Source organism: Sphaeramia orbicularis, chromosome 21 (assembly GCF_902148855.1).
Source record: "Sphaeramia orbicularis chromosome 21, fSphaOr1.1, whole genome shotgun sequence".
NCBI lineage: Eukaryota > Metazoa > Chordata > Actinopteri > Kurtiformes > Apogonidae > Sphaeramia > Sphaeramia orbicularis.
Window position 1 is genome coordinate 39912638 of NC_043977.1, and position 6928 is coordinate 39919565.

The 6928-nt window shown below is 37.2% G+C and overlaps 1 long non-coding RNA gene across 1 annotated transcript; it reads right to left on the reverse strand.

Annotated features, from left to right (window-relative positions):
- Positions 1-144: 144 nt before the first annotated feature.
- LOC115413075 (uncharacterized) lies at positions 145-3344 on the reverse strand. Its single transcript, XR_003934423.1, has 3 exons — positions 3333-3344; positions 2233-2235; positions 145-220 (listed from the first exon to the last, which is right to left on the reverse strand). It is a non-coding gene; the product is annotated as an uncharacterized LOC115413075 (long non-coding RNA).
- Between the last annotated feature and the right edge of the window lie 3584 nt (positions 3345-6928).

Below are 6928 nucleotides of genomic sequence, written 5' to 3' on the forward strand. Positions count from 1 at the left end.
TATCCCTCTTCCAACACACCTGATTCAAATGATAAGCCTATCATCAAGCTCTGCAGAAGCCTGATAATGACTGTCAGGTGTGTTGGAAGAGGGAAATTTCTTAAACACGCAGGATACCGGCCCTCGAGGACCAGGATTTGACACCCCTAGTCTAGATAATTCATGCAACTCTGCAGCTGAATGAACAGGAAAATATGGGCTAGAGTTTATCTAATCTATACTGACAGTCAATACAAACTTTGAGGTAGAAATGTCTGCATATTTGTACTTGTAGGGGGGTTGTAATTATTCATTGTGGATTTATTGATGACTTAGTGCTCAGGTAGTAAAGATAATGATGGGTTATTATGTTGTCATGATTCATTGCACATGGGTTGGTCTCTTTGCAAAAACACATTGAGCAATACTCAGTGGGTATCTGCACAATTTGAGGATTGGTTTTGAAGGCCTATATAAGGGCCCAGAAAAGGCCACCATTGTTAGTCCAGTGAACGGCATCATGCCACGTCTATCACATGAACAATGTCTCTGGGCACTGGGTATGGTGGAGGCCGGTTTGAGCTACAGTGGTATAGCCAGGTGTATGTATGGGCTGTTCCCAACCCACAATCAGAAACCTGGTTGAACGCCACAACACCACAGGCTCTGTTGACCATAGACCGCTTGCATCAAAGCAAACGGAGGCCATACCTGGTATTGACTATTGTGACTTTATGTTTGGCAAGTGTCATTTTCCTTTGTTAAGTTTTTTGTTTTGAAATTATTCTTGAAACTTTAGATTTTTGTTTCTGTATGCCAATATCCTAAACAAATGATTCATATGAAAAAGTTCCAGTTTAGGGTTTCAAAATAAAAATTATGTCAAAAAATATGGTCTCAAAGTTTTCATTGACTGTGAGTGTAGAAATATTTTACAAAAGTGTTGTAAAGTATTGTGTAATGGGGTTTCTAGTCAGATTATAACGACAAAAGGCCTTCACACGTATCTGAAGCCTCCAGAAACCAGGTTAAACTAGAGGAAAACTTTGGTTGTAACTTGCCTAAAGTTTATAAGAGTTGAGAAAACTGTGATTGTGGATTGTGATTCAGTTTCAATTGATCTTCATATGATGTTTTGTTAAGGTCACCCAAGCCAAGTTTAAACCCTTTTAAAACATACTGAGACTGATTTGTTTCAGCCCTCCTGGAATCAGAGATACCACCTTATTAAAAAAAAACAACAACCAGATCAGTGTCATATTTTTAATAATCTGGAGAAAATAACTGTCAAACCCAGGAATGAAAATAATAAAACTGGGTTTCATTAAGATGAAAATGGAAAACATCGAACAAAAACAGCTTAACAGCAAACGATGGGCTATGGGGGCCACTGGTGGCTATGCAATGTGGGGACAAAATCTGAAAACCAATCCAAAGCTTACATAATGTGTTTGTCCTTCAGCTAAGTCACATACTGAGTGAATCAGGCTTTAAAGCTCTTCTCTGGAATCTACTGGCTGGGTTGGATTTCTGGGTTTTTGGGAAATGGGAGGCTCATACGTCAGGATCACCCGAGGCAGCAACAACAAGTGACTGAATTATTGCAACACAGAGACACCCAACCAGTTAGGCCAAATGATTCAACCTGTCTGTCCATTGTTCAGTGGGACATAGATGGATGGACTTCTTCAGATTGTAAAACCTTTTATTGTGATTTTATTTCATTAGATGAAACATAATGGGTGACTCTTGGTTTGAAAACAACAGAAAAAAACACTTTAAGAGCAAAACTGTGAACAAATCCATGGATAGTATTATTACCCCATCCCCCAAAGGGGAGGCAAGGGGTATTGTTTTTGTTCAGTTTGTTTGTTTGTTTGTTTGTTTGTTTAACACTCCAGCAGCAAAACTATTGGTTGCTGGCCCGTGCAAAGCAGGGGGCCGGGGGGGCTTGAGCCCCTGCCGCTTTGATCCTCTGCCTACAAGTGCCCTTTTTACTCTTTTTTTTTTTTTTTTGCACAAAAAACTGCATGACTAAAATTTTCGTGACTAAAATTTTGATCAATGATAATAAATGTTGAGTGGTTTAATTTGGCTGTCACTGGACCTGGTCATGTTGCCCTTTCATCTCTGTCACGCCCCGCTCCTTCCTCCTGTACAATCTTGCTTGCAACGCGCGCATTAAAAAAACATGAAGTAAGAACAACAATGAAAAGTATGTGCAGAACAAGCTGTGGAGTGACTTTGTGGAACAATCTAGAACAAGAGAAAAAGGAAAGTACAAACATAAATACATTTAAAAGAGGTATAAACTAGAAGCACTCGGAGAGCGCAGACCTCCGCCAAGGCTGATCAGTGCCCCCCCCCCCCCCCCCCCCCCCCCCGATCACCACCAAAATTCAATCATTTCTTCCTTATCCCATTTCCAACAAACCCTGAAAATTTCATCAAAATCTGTCCATAACTTTTTGAGTTATGTTGCACACTAACGGACAGACAAACAGACAAACAAACCCTGGCAAAAACATAACCTCCTTGGCGGAGGTAAAAATAGTTTCTAAATAGGTATATGGAAGATGAGGGATACAAATAGTATTGTCCCAAATACCATTTGTGATTTCTTGTAAATATAAATTCAGAGATTTTCATATTTGTGAATGGACTAAAGTGAGGACAAATGTGAAGTCTAGATGGACTGGGGTTGTGGGTGTGAACGTATGGAATGGAACTGATGATGCATTTAAGTTGTTCACTCCTTTGGCAAAGTAAAAAAAAAAAAAAAAAAAAAAAAAGGGCCTTAAGTTTAGAATTACTTATGAATGTTGAGTTGAGATGGTAGATATGTTTTTGTTATTGATTTTTTTTTTTTTTTTTTAATGGTGTGAATGCTCGATACTGTACACATGGTGTAAGCAGTTCAGGGAATATACAGCTGTATACAGAGTATCTACTTATTTCTCAGTCAGCACTGGGTATACCCACCTCTAAATCCCCCTGATGTGCACCATTCAGTAGTATCTGAGCCAAATTGCCCATGCTTTACCCTAGGGTAGTGAAGCCATGACCCACCCTACTCTGCCTCTAATTGTACCTTCACTTATTAGATTGGTTAACTTTAGGCATGAGGACTGATGAGCCAATCAGAGGCAGAGTAGGGTGGGTCATGCCGAGGAAAACATTGCTAATTTAATACTAAAGCCAGGGCTCTGCTTAGCACTGTCCACCTCTGGAACCTGATTGGACACCTCAGGTGCCAGTGCCACCCCAGTTGATTGACATATCACTGCACCACTCATTGAAAGAAGCGCGAGTATTGGAAATGCGGCAGAATAAATGTCTTTCAAGTAAGTGACACATAGTAGGAGAACCTACTTGCATGGAATACATAATTCTGAGGTAAGCTTTAAGGTGGTTTCAGATTGAGTCAGTGTTTTAAACTACTGGACATATGACGGCACATTTATAGCATAGATGTTGTCGCCAATGGTTAAGCTATCCAAGTAGGCTAACGTTATGAAATGCTAATGTTATGAAAGGCTAATGTTATCCTATGTTTACCTCATGTTGAATACATTTCCATTCATGCAGCTGCTTGTGTGACCAGTAAAACCTACAAACTGCTCCTGATCAAGTCATGATAACTTTATAATAGTGAACAAATACTACTGATGGATTTTTGGGTAAACTAAATAGAGTAGTCTTACATGTCACTGTTTATAAAACGGCGTTTTTATGGACTACTAAAAAAAAAAAAAAAAAAAAGCAAAATTGAGAGTGTACCCACTTCTCCAGGAACCACTACACCACTGGATGTAAGTGGTGTATCAGGTGAAAAGGATAGACAAAACAAAAAAAAGCTTTTGCTTCTAGCCTATTCCTTTTTTTTTTTTTTGGTTTTCATGTTTATTACAATTATTGAACTAAGTGCAGTGATTGATATACAAACCAAAATAAATCCATTCATTCATTCATTCATAATGGGCGATATTTCACATGTCTAAAAAAAAAAACTTAAATTTTGTTTCAATTTACTTCAAACTTGGCACATACATAGAGGCAATGGACTCTATGCACAGCCTCACTACTTCCTGAACTTCAGGTGGGTCCTTTATTTCCTGTCTTTCATTATTGGACACACTGATTAATCCAGGTGTGTCTGCTACTTCTTGTTGTGACTACTGATTAATTAGGCACACCTGGATTAATCAGTGTGTCCAGTGATGAAAGACAGGAAATAAAGGACCCACCTGAAGTTCAGGAAGTAGTGGGGCTGTGCATAGAGTCCATTGATATGCTGGCATCAGCACATGCATAGACATGATGACATCAGCTGGATCCATGTCAAAAGTTACAATATGTGTGAGGGGCAGGGTTTGTTGTGTCTTGTTACTTGTTACAGTATGTTTTTAAATGTCAGGATTATTGATTTTCTTTTGTGTTTTGTTCCCAGAGGGACTGACAAGGGGAAAGCAATCTAGCACATTTCTGAATCATCTGGAATATATTCTTTGGGTATGGATGCTATCATGTGGACTTTTCAATAGTTGTATTGCTGATAAAGGAGGCTGGGATTGTGGAGCTAGATAATGTCCCTGAAGCTGCCATAGAATTGAGTATTAATAGTCATGGTGAGTTGTTTCTTGATTTCCATGGCGGTTCTATTGTGATCAGCCACAACAAGTGAAGTGGAAATAAAGTTGACCATGGCACTTTTAGATGGGAGGGTAATATATTGGGCAGCAGGTGAACATTTACACCTCAACATTTATTTTGTCAGAGGCAGCAAAATGGGCATGAAAATAATCTGAGAGACAACAATAATAACTACATTTTGACTATCAAATGACTGGCTCAGAATATCCTCCAAACTGCAGGACTTGAGACATGTTCCCGATCAGTTGTGGTGAGAACCACAAGTGGTCACAGGAAGGAAAACCAGATCTCAACCCAGTTTAGTTCCATGACTCAACACACAAGCAGTTTGTGTGGAGCCACAGAGTAAAGCAGCAGAGTTCAGTTCAAAAAAAGGACAGAACAGAGGAAAATATGGCTAATTCGTAGTTAAGACACTTGAAGTAATTTGACACAGGTAATGAAAACTGACAAGTTTTCATAGGTTGTATTTGTACTGTCACTTCTCATTTTTGACTGCAACAGAATTTACTCCCTATAGGTGTAATTGTTTGTCATATAATTAATATTACCACATGAATCCACTAGAGGGAAGCAAAGCCCTTAATTCACTATCTGTTAAATTCACTGTAAGACATTTTTAAGGACTTGTTCCATTGTAAGAGGTGTGTCCACAGAGATGAACAGTGAAATAAAAAGTGCAAATGCAAGACACAAGTTTTGTTTTTCTATTTTTTCTTTTTTTTTTCTTTCATGTGTATCTGAGGTACATTGAGGAACAATTAGATGCATTTTATAAGCTCTAAAAAAATTTTTTTTGGAAAAATAAATCACATTTAAGCAAAGAATCCAAAAACTTTTGGCCACGACTGTGTGTGTATAAACAGTAAAATATTCTTACTGTTGTTCATTCAAGTTTATGGATCTGGTGGAACTTAAAATAGCACAAATAATAAACAAAGCAAGGAATAATTTACTTCCAAATAATATACAGAAACTATTTAAAGGACATACATGTACACACACACAAATAATTATGAAACTTGATTTTTCAAGAGCAAACGTTAAGAAATGTGAATTTCACATTGTGGAGTGGTTTTGTGGAATGGAAGGGAAGGGAAGATGATATCAAACAGAGTAAAAGTATCATTCAAGCAAATGTATAAAAATCTTATTTTTCAGAGGTATAGTATTCAAGAGTGTATTGAACTGCAGATGGTGAAGGTCTTATAGGTCTGATTTGCTTTATTTTCTTTCTTTTGAGAACTGAAAATGGTCCAAATTTTGTGTACTGTATCCACACATTTATTAGTCAAGTAACATAAAACTGGGGTGGGACCAGATAAGCTTGGCTTCATCCTCTGTATCAGACACAACATGCTATTGATGAGCTACACTGAAATAAATGTACATTTTGTAAGGCATTTTTGTTTGGTTTTGGCTCAATGATAATTGTATTCCGGAATGTTCTGTTTGTTTGTTTGTTTTTTTCATTTATATTAATGATTTAGTTTTTTCTTGTGCTCAAAATAAAGTTTATCATCATTAAATAAATGTAAAAATATGATCAGAAACTTACTTCACCGTTAAATTTACTGAGTGTTTTTAAATCTTGACTATTTTATTACCAATAAGCAATTACTAAAAAATAAATAATTTGGGAAATTGCAGGTAAAAGGATATAAAGTGGACGCTTATGTTGACAGATTCTATGGCGGCCACTAGGTGGAGATGTAAATGTCCTTTGTGCTGCTTCAGTCTTTTATCCAGCTGAGTAGGAGGTAGTGAGACACTTGTGCTGCTGCTTTTTCAGGCACTACCTTCCTTTTCTACTTCTACATTGAACGGCTGCAACTGCTCATACAGACTTGTCTGCTTTGGAAGAATCATCAGTGCTGGACTGAGGCATTGTGGAAGTAAGTCATGACATATTCCTCCTTTTCAAATTGTGTCATTCATTATTCAATTAAATTCAAGCCAAACAATGATACATTTTATATGGAAGCAACAGAATGTCACAGAGGGAAGTAAAAGATGTCAAAAAGTAAGTCTAATTTGTCTAATCTGTGACCATCCAAAGTAAACTGTTTGGATTTTGTTTTACTTTTTTTTTTTTATTTTGAAATAACAAAAAAAAGGTAATTTCTGCACACTACTGTCAAATTGCTGTCCCAACGTTAGCACATATACAGTACAAAAGAAACACAAAAGTAACCAAAACCATTGAAATATTCAGATAAAGAGGAAATTAAACTATGCAAAATGCCTAACACACTATAATTAACTTCAGTACAGCATATTGAAAGACACTCAAAGT